The 13,035-nt window shown below is 36.3% G+C and overlaps 1 pseudogene; it reads right to left on the reverse strand.

The window, feature by feature from the left end:
• Window positions 1–338: 338 nt before the first annotated feature.
• Window positions 339–13,035, reverse strand: part of LOC108985106 — an 18,826-nt pseudogene continuing 6,129 nt past the window's right edge.

Genomic DNA, 13,035 nt, shown 5'->3' on the forward strand with positions numbered 1-13,035 from the left:
CATGCCTGATTCACCGATTTCCACATGTTTTCACTCTAACTTTGAAAGTAGAGTTCTATCCCTCTTGAAAGTTGGACTTGTAAAATACATTGATGGTGGCAAATCTGCTACCATCCAGCCTCATTTAGAATCATGGAAAAAACTATACAAAATCCCATTACTACTTGGGGCTCCAAGAGAGAGAGAAAACTAGTTATATTGAACCAGATTTCGTTGCCTTGATTTAGTTGGAGTTGTGATTTTCATTTCTTTTAGCCAACGAAACACCTTTTTCCTTTCTTTAATTGATAGCCAAACAAAAAGGGAAAAACCAGTGCTGGAGAAAGACCCAGAAAATATAACTTCTCTATATCAAATAGACTGTACAGTGCACTTACCGTTTTCATGAATGGACTACTGGTACAATATGGTTCATATTGGCACTGGGACGACCGTTAATAAAAAATATAAACAAGATTAAGCGAAAGGACGATGATAATAGCTATTTCCGACTAGGTTGTTATAATTAACCAGAGTAGCCAAAAGCCTTCATGGCCTATGCTGCTCTTTGGTCTTGTTCAAATTCATTTAGATGCAGTGATCCCTGGCATTAACTGTAATACTACCCAGGTTTTACTAATAATAATATCCTATATTGGATCCATCTGGGTCTAAGGTTCAATCAGATAAACCAGCATTTCTCTTGAGATGCTCCTCCAAGTCCATGATATCGCCTTCCCACCGCGTAACAGCTTGATTCTCACAAACCCATATCTCATGTGCTTACCTGGTTTATGAGCCTGAAATCATGGCTAACAAGAACCATACCCCCATCCCGCTCTTTCAATGCTTCTGCCAATGAATCAATTGTCTCAATATCCAAGTGATTAGTTGGCTCATCAAGCAGCAGCAAGTGGGGCTGCCTGTATGCCAACAATGCAAAGATCACCCGTCTCCTTTGCCCGTCCAATAAATTCTTCATTGGCATCACCTGATCAGCTTTACCGGACAGTTCAAATTTCCTAATTGCTGCCCTCATCCTCTCTTCCTCATTCCCTGGGCATTCTTTAATCATATATTGAAATACAGACATTTCCATGTCATTTTTCTCAGCCAAATGCTGATGCAATTTTCAAGTGATTATGCCTCCGGACCATGCCATCAATAGGAACCAGGTCACCTGTCATCAGCTTCAGCAATGTACTCTTCCCAGCTCCATTGGGTCCAACCAAAGCAATCCTCGAGTCCAAGTCTTCCCCAAAATCGATGTTAAAGTATATGAGATTCTCAGGTGTATAACCAAATGTTATTTCCACAAATTGAAGCACTAGCGGTGGAAGCTTCCCCACATCAACAAAGCGGAAGACCAATACCTTGTCTCTCACCACCTTTCTCAGTAAGTCCACCTCGCTCCATTTTTGCCAATGTTTTCTCTTTGCTCTGAGCCTGGCGAGCTAGCTTTGCTGAACCATGCCCAAATTGTGCTATATATTCCTTCTTCGAAGTAATCTGTTCCTGCTCCCCACTTTTACTGTTTCATCTGGTTCTCTTCCAGTTCAGCACGAGTCTGAACTGCATATTGATCAAAGTTACCAGTGTAGAGCTTCAATTTGTGCAGACACCATTAAGGAAGTCCTGGGAGTGTGATACCACAACCAGGATGCGGTCAAACTTCTTCAAAGTCTCCTCCAACCAGACACAAGCTTCTAGATCTGTCCTCCAGACACAAATGGTAAATCAACACCATCATATCTGTCCATTTTTTTAAACCACATAATAAAACAAACATAGCAACATCCTTTTTCTAAGTAACATGGGAACATTTAAAACAACTTGAAGAAAGAAATGCAAATCAATCAAAGGCATTCAGCTATCAGATTCGGAAAAAACTATTTTTGGTTGTGTCACAGAGACTAGGTCAATCCTGTCTCCATATATAATTTTCGTGAGAAAGGAACAGGGCTATGGGATGGGAGAAAAATACCTCCCTTTATGTCCAAGGGGCCTAATGGGTATCCAATAGAGCAAATGAAGAGTGGGGTGAAGGACAAGGTTGTAGAACAGCCACAGATGTACAACCAACAAATATTATTACCACATTTTAACGCTTAAACTATCTAATTCCTACCTCAAACAAAAAAAGATCACAATTTCACCAAAAGACCAAACACATTCCTCAAACAAATGTCCATTAACCTGTGAAACTTCAAAAAGGTATATACAAGTAACAAGATGCCCAATGTGGAAGCACCTAAAAATGTTTTCCCATAGAAAGATATATTGCGAGTTAGTCAATATTAAATTACTCAAGAAGCAAATTATTAGCTTTGTTACAACATAGTCAGACAAAGAAACAATAAGAATTGGTCTTCCTTCGCAGGCTCCACCAATTTCAGATTTCAATAAAATTAGAAAGTCCCAACAAAAGACCATGTAACAGAGAACACGCTATTAGATCAAATGACTCGCCAAGATGATTGGTAGGTTCATCAAGCAAAAGAATGGTTGGATTCATAAATAGAGCCTGCGCTAAAGCAATCCTCATTCTCCAGCCACCTGAAAAATCATGAGTTTTCTTCGCCTGCATCTGTTTATTGAATCCAAGACCATACAAAATTTCAGCAGCACGCTTCTCAGCAGTTGCTGCATCTAAGGCTTCCAAACGCTCATAAACTCGTTCAAGAGTTTCCCCACCTCCATCGTCCTAGAGCCAACGCGTATATGGAAGTCACAAGAGACAGTTAATTTAAAAAGTTGAAAGAAAAAATAACAAAAGCCAAAGTATACACACCTGGGCAACCAAAAGTTCAACTTCTTTCTCCAATCTCAACGTCTGAACAGGTCCAATTCAGAACAGGTCCAGATTAATTGAAGTAATTATATGGATCCAAATAAAGGCTCCTCACACGACTAGACAAATAGAGTAAGAAGGTAAGACTCACGAACCTGCCATAGTTAAGCGCCAATTCAGAATCGACTATGAGATCATGCCCATGAAACATAACAGACAAAGATTCTATCTGCAATGAAACAAAAGTCAGTTCATCATCAATATTTTTTCACTCCAGTGGCTCTACTTCATGTATTCAGAAAATTTTTTACTTCACAATATTACCTCCTCCAAGGATTCCAACAGGCCTGTAATTTTCCCAAAATACCTTTTGGGACAGTTTTATTGGAACAATTTTGAGACTTTTTTTTTCGTGAAATTTTTGTCTTTTGGGATGAAACTTTTCGTTCCAAAAGACCTTATTTGTTGTAGTGAGGGATGCATAGTGAGTTTTAGTCAGAAGGGAATTTTCAAGTATCTGGTCCTGGCAAAATAAAGGCCCTGGTGACAGACACAGCTGCTCAACTAGGCGTTTGTCTAGGTGCACCAAGCTAGAAACAATAAGGTAAAAAGGAGATGACGACATCATTTATATTTTACATTCTGTAGAGTCATCTGAGGACTCTAAACTATAACACTTACCTAAGAAATTATTTTGATGATGTTATTACTTTAATTTACTATATGTTGACAAGATTAATATGGGTACAACCCAACATAATTCCACTCTTGGATAAAATCATTAACTGGAATTATATGCTGCAATTCCAAAACGTGAACAGAAGTTATCATTTTCATTAGACAATATCCCAATTTGATCATCCATTAAATAGTTACCATAACCCAGTCCAACATGCCTAGTTGAAAGTACAAGCCCATGTGTCAAATATCAGATTAGGAGAGGCCACTGGTTGCCTGATGAGAATCAATGAAAGTTCAGCATTCCTCCATCCAATTAGGGACGGTCACCACTACTTCTCTTTTATGATTTCTGACCAATGCATTGAGGGGAACATGGCACCATAATAGTGTAACACCCCAGACTGTGTACAAGAAGGGTGGCAAATAGAAGCCCACATTGCCTAGGAAGAAATTCTTACAGTTCATAATAATTTCTAAAGTGCTTAATAGTAACCTTGATTAGTCACTTTTTAATATAAGCCACTGTGTCACTTGTCCATAAAAGGGGGTATAAGCCCATGTATGACTTCAGTTTTCCCCTTGTTGGTTCAAGCAAGCTCAAGTGCAAATCACAACGCGCCAAGGCGGAAGCACTTTGTTACCAAAGACAATCGCACATTCGGCACGGCAGATTTTTAGTAAACTTAAAGCACAAAAGTGTGGTTTTATAGTTTCTCAATTTTAACTATTTGCTATTTGTTTGGATCATTAATTTAAATGATGTAGATGATGATGAGGATTATAAATTTTTTGATAGCAATGATGATGGTCCTATGCTCGATGATGAGGGTGCTTATATACTGTAGATCTGCAAATTATTTCATATATTAGCATTGAATTCAATATTTTGTAAAGCACAAGAGAATTATATTAAATATTGTGTTTAAATTTTATATAATCAGTTATAAGACTGTCATGTTGCATAATACTTTACTTCAAACAAAAGGGTACTTGCCCTTTGTACTTTGCATCTAGGCTCTAGGTGGTGTGTATGCTGAAGTGCATTTGCTACTTTCACTAACATCTCTTTTCTTAAATCGTTACAAATGATAACAGAGTCAGTTTCCAGTCAAAAGTGTGGAAATCAAACATCCACATGGGGGGGAGATTGTAGCACTTCAGATGAAATATAGGAAACGTGGTGAATGATATCCTACATTTCCTGAAAAAGAGAATGTTAGTGAAAGTAGCAAATGCACCCCGTTTCAGATGGCCACCAGATCAACATGAGGATGGCCGTGGTCACTCCTAGTTTCTCAAAGGGCATGAAGGCACCCAGTGAGATCGAGGGGCCACCCATTGAAGAGAAAGAGGGTGCTGCAGCCACCGCCAGTTCTCAAAGTGGGTGGCCATGGCGGTCACACCCTTTGATTTGGCAGGGGAGGTGCCTGCCCCTCCTCCTCCTCCAATTATTGTTTATAACTTGTTAAACGTTTTTTGATACGCAAGTATTTTTATTGGTTTTTCTTTTTATTTTTAAGTTCTTTCTTTTAATTTTAATTTTAATTTTTTTTGTTATTTATATTATATTTTTATTTTTCCTGACATGTGGCATGTCCAGTAAGAATTTTTAATAGTTAATTAATATAATATTAAAAGAACGACTGATTTAATCAAAGTGAAAGCACAGAAAATAAAATTTTCAAAATTAGAATATAGGTAGTAACCTGGCCAAAAGGCAAACTATAGGAGCTATTTTAGTATATGTAACTCAAGCAGCAGTACTTTCAGAGTCAATGTTAATAGTTATTTTAGCTCAATTAATTTTGAGGGTTACATACTAAAATGATGTTAATAGTTAATAGTTTTAATGTCAATAGTTAATTTTAATGTTAGTAGTTTTTTAAAAGTGATTGTGAGATGCTTGAACATTCACAACTGCAACTATCATTTCCATGCAATAAACTACTAATCATTCCATAGTTCAATGTGTTGTCGAGTATTCCTGAAGAGTTCCATTCAATGTGTTGTCTAACTTTAATCATTTGCACCTTAAGTTCATATATGATTAAATGCATGACCAACCTATATAAATCAGATCCTTACAATGCCATGATCAATCCTGCTAAAAATGTCAAATCAAAGCGTATATAAACCATGAACCCAAGAAAAACACCCACATATGCTGTAATTTGAGATCAGAGAAAGGCAACCTCTTCATTGTATTTTTCTCACTAAGACCCAATATTTCATAATTTCCAAAGAATACAACTATGGGGAAAGATTAATGTAAATTTTCTAGACAAACAAATCTCTTGGCTTCAGTTCCATAAGCATAACCAGCGACATTGCAGCAAATCAATTTATTTTATCTTATAATTTGAACTGCTTTCTTACCTTATTATGTTTCCAAAATATTTTTATAATTTGTAATTATTTTATAAGCCCAGAAGATTCAAAGTGCTCTGTTTGTTTCAAAAAAACTTTCTTTTGAAGCGAAAAGCTTTTCTCCATGTTAACTTCCCTCACTCCACCTGATTTCTCCAAAAAAACTTTCTTTTGAAGCGAAAAGCTTTTCTGTCAGAATACAAAGCCGAAGTACCTATCATAAGAAAAATTCACCTACCTGAATCGGGTTTTCTTAAAAAATTTAGGGTCGACATCATACAAAGTCTTGGACTCATACATACACGCAAAGCATAAGCAATGTATTAGGCATTAATACAAGAATTTTAAAAAGAAAGAAAAAACAGAGCATTAACCAAACTCGTATATATCCCTCCTCCCCCTTCTTTTTCCACTCATCCAAACCAGAAAACGATAACATAATTTCATTGAACCGTGAAAGAAGTTTTAGATTAACGATGCGTGAGGAACTTACGCGGATATCTGGTGAGAGCGGATGCGAGCAGAGCACGCCAGTACATGTCCGTTCCGATATACTAAGCGCTCCAACTCCGTGGCTGATTTTCTTGCTAAGGATGGGGTTTAAATACTGAAGATTGATGATATGAACGTAACGCCGGAGGTTCAGAAAGTTAGTTACTATTACACAACATCTCCAATAATAAAAAATAAATAAACAAAAATTCTACAAAATACTTAATTTATTTATTCTATCCAAAAATCTATGTTCCTCCATAGAAATACTAAACATAAACCTCAATAAAATAAAATAACATCTCCACAAAGACTCAAATTATTCATAACTTGTCATACCAAAATAACTTCTTGAGAAAAAACTACTAAATATGATCCTCCAAAATACTTGTACACTTAGTGTTGGAAATATTTTTAAAATAATATATTATATTTATTATTAATAATATTTTGGTAATTTATTTTTGGAAGTTGTAAATTTTTTTGGAAAGAGAGAAATCAAGAAAAGTTTATTAGCAATAGCTTATGGTTATAAGATATTGGGTCTATGTTCTAACCACGGTCCTTTGATTGGCTTAGTGGTATTTTGTAGCTTTCCATTTAACCCATGGGATGGGTTTGAATCACACATCTTCCAAGATTATAGAGTTTTGTTGATTTAAAGAGAGGCAACCCTAGGAATCAAGGGGCATGCATTCATGAAGCAAAGCAATGCATGAGTATTGCATCAAGGGGCGCTAGGCATGAGAGGCGTTGCAACTCAGTTGAAGTGGAAGCAACATGACCATCGGTGCAATACCCATGCATTGCTTTTCGACGTTGATGGAGCCAATTTTCGACGTTGGCAAAAGAAAATTCACTTCCTCTTGGGCAGTCTCAAAGTAGTGTATGTTCTAACCACTCATAGGCCGTCTGCAAATGAGGATGAGACAATTGCTCAAAGTCGGGCAAGAATCAAGTAGGAACAAGACGACTACATCTGCAAAGGTTACATCTACAATGCAATGTCTAACACATTGTTCGACGTGTACCAGAACAAAGCAACTGTCAAGGATGTAACGCTCCGTCCCCTGAGGGTCCGGAGAGTTAACTCATATAACCTGATAATCAACTCTAACAAGGCTAGAGCACTTCCAAATTCAAGAATATATATTTCCCAAACTTCAAATCAAACGTAAATACTTCAATTAAATAGACCATATAAACTCATTTATCCAATTTTCAATCCAACAACCCAAGTAAAATCAACTCTTCTTCATGACTCAAATAACAAACTAGAAATAATGTAATATTAACATAAGTCTCCATAAACCGTCTAAATCCACTGAAGCAAACTTAAAAAAAAAAAAATAACTTCCAACATCAACACTAATACCACGAGATATCCAACAACCATTCACTACTAATCTTCTCCATAAACTTTAATACTGATCCTTAGCTGAACCATCAATGTCATCTGAAATATTATGAAGATTAAATGGGTGAGTTATCAACAACTCAGCAAGCAGAGAGCATATACTAGCATGTAAACATAAGCATTTATAACATTTGATAAACAGAACAAAACATTTACTTTTAGAATGCAGAAACAAAACTTTGTACAAAAGCATTAAAGCGAAATTTTTTAGAAAAACAAACTTGTTCTCAAAAAAGAAAGTCCTTTGGCATATTTAACTGAAACATTATAATCATATCATCGTTTAGTATCACATCGGGACAGTACCATGTTTAACCCCCGTGGTAGGGTTATAAACCACCATTATACCTGTGACTGGGCCATATTCCATGTTTCACCCCCGTGGTAGGGTTATAAACCACCATTATACCCGTGGCTGGGCCGTATACCATGTTTCACCCCAGTGGTAGGGTTATAAACCACCATTATATCCGTGGCTGGGCCTTAACAGAAACAGAATAGATTTCATCAGAATCCAATTACAATCATATACAGAATCAGAACTTCATGCCAAGGTTTTCAGATGACTCATCATATCAAAACAAAATATTTAATTGCTTTAGATCGCTTCACATGTTCGACTAAACAGAATCAAAATATTTTCATTGACTCATAAAAAAACTTTTAGATTTCCATATTCGCTCTTTTGCATAGTTCAAAAATAAAGTGCACAAAACTAGCTCATGTCTACACCAGTCATGACAGAAAAATACTTTCTCTTATGTTAAATTTATGCATATGCAAAATAAACATTTGAGGTTGTTTTCAGATCATTTCTTTTCAAAAAAACAAACACGTTTATTCCCAAAGTCAACCTCATTTTATTTCTTTTATGCAAAACTAGTATATGAACCCCGCTTACCTGATTTCTTTGTATTATCAACACCTTGAGTCGGAACTCTAGTAATAACACCACCTAAACAAAACATATATCCAACATTTAATAACCAATCTAGTAAGCTACTATTTATTGAGTAATAAATCAAAACAGTCCTTTCACAACCCAATAACTATCATAACAATTAAACTCGAACAACTCTCTTCAAACCATACGCATTTAAAACCCAAAACAGTCGCCTTTTATTAACGCCGAACCAACCATAATCACTTCCAAAACCAACAATAACAACTCCAATGATTAAAACATAATCCAAATCAAACTTCACCTCCCACCTTCGAATGAAAAACTTAAGTGCAAGCATCAATACTCTAGTCATTCAACAATTCAAAACTTGCATAAAAGTTCAATACAACTAGCACAAAACACCCATCATTTTACACCAAATAGTCTCAAATAATAATCCAAAACAGTCTCACAAATCATCCAAAATCATACTCCTCAACATCCATAATTCCAACACACTCCACCAATCCAACAAATAAAACATCAACCCAAAAATAAATGTCACAAAATCTTCTACTGAAAATGCTAGTGGTCTGCGCAAAGAGGGATTAATGTCTAAGTGTATGCACGGCCAACCAAAGCAGCGTGTGTGTGTGCGATAAACAAACCGAAGGAAAGAAATAAGAGGGTCTATGAAATGTGTAACAGCAAGTATAGGATTAAGAGAAACAAAATTCAATGAAAGGGGTGGAAGTTACCGAAATGAAAGTGAAGACCCAGAGGAAGGATTCAAACAAGGCTCCAAGGTTTTCAAGACCCACGAAAATGCTGCACAAATCGAATCCCAAAGGAAGGAAATTTACAAAGTCATCTAAGAGGCACAAAGAAGCAACGGAAGGGAGGAGAATAACTCACTACCGTGCAACCAAGTCAGCGGCGAGAGGCTTGAAGACCCACGGAAATAGCAGCGCCAACCGAAATCTGTGTAGAGGAAAAAGAATTTGGGTGTTTCAAATGTGATGCGGGAAGGAATTTCTGTGAAAGAAACTGCATAAACCAAAACAACGTGGGGACGAGGCACACGAGATGGAGAAGTTTTCGGAAGCAGAGCAGCTAGGAAGGAAAAGAGAAGAAGAAAAGAAAGGAGAAGAAACAGACGGAAAGAAAAGAAAAGAAAATGTGAAGAAGTTACTTACCAAAACGACGCCGTTCGAGTCCCTCAACAAGTGAACGTGGCTGGCTTCATGCATCCGGTTGCCTTCCAAATGGGCTAGGCCTAGAGCCAGGGTATTACAAAGGATCTGTGGGATGCACTTGAGGCTAAGTATCTTTTCGAAGATGCTACAAGTAAGAAATTTCTAGCTACCAAATTTTTCAGTTATAGAATGGTAGATTCTAGGCCTATTGTTGAACAATTCAATGAGATTTTGCATATTCTTAATCAATTCTCTTAATATGAGATGAAAATGGATGAATCGATATCAGTTTCATCCATTATTGATAAACTTCCTCAATCATGGAAAAATTATAAAAGAAGTTTGAAACATAGAAGGGAGAAAATGTCTCTAGAAGATTTAGGCCAACATCTTCATATAGAAGAAGAGATTAGGCTTAGAGACATTAATGAAAAGCATGACTCTTTGACTTCCAACATGCACATGGTAAAGGAAGGAAAAACCCACAAATCTGGACAACCCAATGAATCCAGATATGAAAACTGGAAGAGAAAGAATAATTTTGGAAGAAAACAAAGTCACTTCCAAAATGAGAATCAAAAGAATCTGGGAGTAAGTTGCTTCCATTGTGGCAAACAATGACAGTACAAAAGAGACTGTCATTTTCTTAAAAAGGAAAGACGGGACTCTAGTTCTACAGAGAATTATGAGGCCATGATTTCTGAGACTAATACTCTTGAAGGAGATAACTCTTGGTGGATTGACTCAGGAGCAAAAAGGCATGTCTGTAATGACAGGAGCCTGTTCAAGAGGTATGAGCCGATGGAAGATGGCCATGTTTTGTACATGGGGAACTCGTCCACTACTGTAGTTAAGGCAAAGGGACCATAAAAATGGAGTTTACCTTCGGAAAAGTTCTAACTCTCAAAGATGTGTATCATGTACAAGAAGTTAGAAAGAATCTTGTATCTGGTAGTCTTCTGAATAAGTTTGGGTTTAAATTGGTTTTTTAATCAGAAAAATTTGTACTGACCAAAAGTGGTAATTTCGTGGGGAAGGGATATATGAGTGAAGGCATGTTCAAACTTGATATTAATAATTAAGTTAATATTTTGTTTAATTTATATTATTAATATGACATTATTTTGTAGAAGATATTAATGTACTGGATGCCTATAAATGATATGTTTTAATTTATGAATATGCATGCAAACAAATAAAAAATGTGACTTCTGTATATGATTTTCTATACATTGCTACGTTTATATAATGCATTCAAAGAACCAAGTTAATTGAATAGTTGTACAAAGTGTTTTATGGTATTTAAGAAATATCATAGATTATGGTATTGAGTACAACGGATTTGCTTCGGTTATAGAAGGAGGTTTCCTTCTGTTGTAGAAGGAATATAGATGCCAGTTGGGAATTGAGCATGATGATCACAAATCAACTAGTGGGTGAATATTTACACTTGGTGGAGGAGTAATATCCTGAAATCAAAGAAGCAAGCATGCATAACTTACTCAACCATGACGACTAAGTTATATCATTGGCTTCTTGAAACAAAGAGGTAGAGTGGCTAAAAAATTATTGATAGAGATCTCGGATTTGACAAAAATAATGCCACCAATGCCTTTGCATTGTGATAGTCAGACTATATTGTCACGGGCCTAAGCCATGTATATAATGGCTAGTCTAGGCATATTAAGGCAATTACTCACAAATAGAGTAGTTACGATTGATTTTACGAGATATTGCCGGAATTGGCATATCCATTAACTAAAGAACTTGCAAGTGATTTGATGTGGGAAATCAAAGGGATGGGTTTAAAGCCAAAACAATAAAATCACTAATAATGGAAACTCGACTCAACTCTTGAAAATATCAAGACTTGAGTTCAATGAGCAAAGTACATTATATGTTCGTGATTTGCAAGCACTGTGATATTAAAATTAGTTCTCGAACTAATTTATCATCCCAAGGTTTGAGGTGCTTGGTACTGTAATGAAAAGGAGAGGCTGAACAATAAGCTCTTAATAGACTTATAACATAGTTATGTTAAAGTGTTTAGTTACAGGACACTTTTGATAACTCTACCTATATGAGTGTCGGGGGTGGTGCCGCCTCCTATGCGAATTAGGCTTTGTCACTAGAGCGCTCATGAAACCAGGATATAGACATAAGGTCAATCCACGTGTCGGCTTTTATGAACTACCCAAAGAGAAGATAATTTATATGTGAGATATATCCAGCTAATCGTATAGAATCGCTAGTTCAAAGCATTGTCTACTATGCCATTCTGGTTAGCTTTGATGTGTTTTCACTATGTGAAGGTTCAAGTCCAAAAGACACCTTCATTTTTGTATAAATTTTCCTATTCTAAACGGGATGTATTTTGAAAATGGTGGAGGATTGTTGGAAATATTTTCAAAATAATATATTATATTTATTATTAATAATATTTTGGGGATTTATTTTTGGAGGTTATGAATTTTTTTGGAAAGAGAGAAATAAAGGAAAGTTTATTAGCAATAGCTTATGGTTATAAGATATTGGGTCTATGTTCTAACCATTGCCCTTTGATTGGCTTAGTGGTATTGTAGCTTTCCATTTAACCCATGGGATGGGTTCGAATCACACTTCTTCCAAGATTATGGAGTTTTGTTGATTTAAAGAGAGGCAACCATTGGGATCAAGTGGCATGCATTCATGAAGCAAAGCAATGCATGGGTATTGCATCAAGGGGCGCTAGGCATGAGAGGCGTTGCAACTCATCAGGCCACAAGCAACTTGCAATGCTTGGCAAAATGGGAAAACAAAATTCCCAAACCGCGCACCTGGTAGTTTGAACTGGTGCCAACCAGTTGAAGTGGAGCAACATGACCATTGGACTGGGTCCAACAATTGTGTCATTTGGTAACAGACATAATATATATACCTATTTGGATCAGATTACAGAAAAATGAAAAGTTACAACTTTTCATTCACATCCTTTGGCCCTCTATAAATAGACTCATTGGCCTACGAATTCAAGAGAGCTTTTTAGAATCTTAGAGTTCAATAAGGCAATTTCAAAATTCTCTCTCCAAAAGTTTTCATTTCTTCAAAACTTGTTATTAGGATCTGTTGATTCTACAGAGAACAAATTTCTAATGTCTTGGTTGAATAGCAAAATCTGAGGGTATTCGGGGTCAAATTTCGTGTGTGCATAACGCAGTTAGACAAACAGACTTGTTCTGGACTTCATTAT

The sequence above is a fragment of the Juglans regia genome, chromosome 5 (assembly GCF_001411555.2).
Source record: "Juglans regia cultivar Chandler chromosome 5, Walnut 2.0, whole genome shotgun sequence".
In the NCBI taxonomy this organism is placed as follows: Eukaryota; Viridiplantae; Streptophyta; class Magnoliopsida; order Fagales; family Juglandaceae; genus Juglans; species Juglans regia.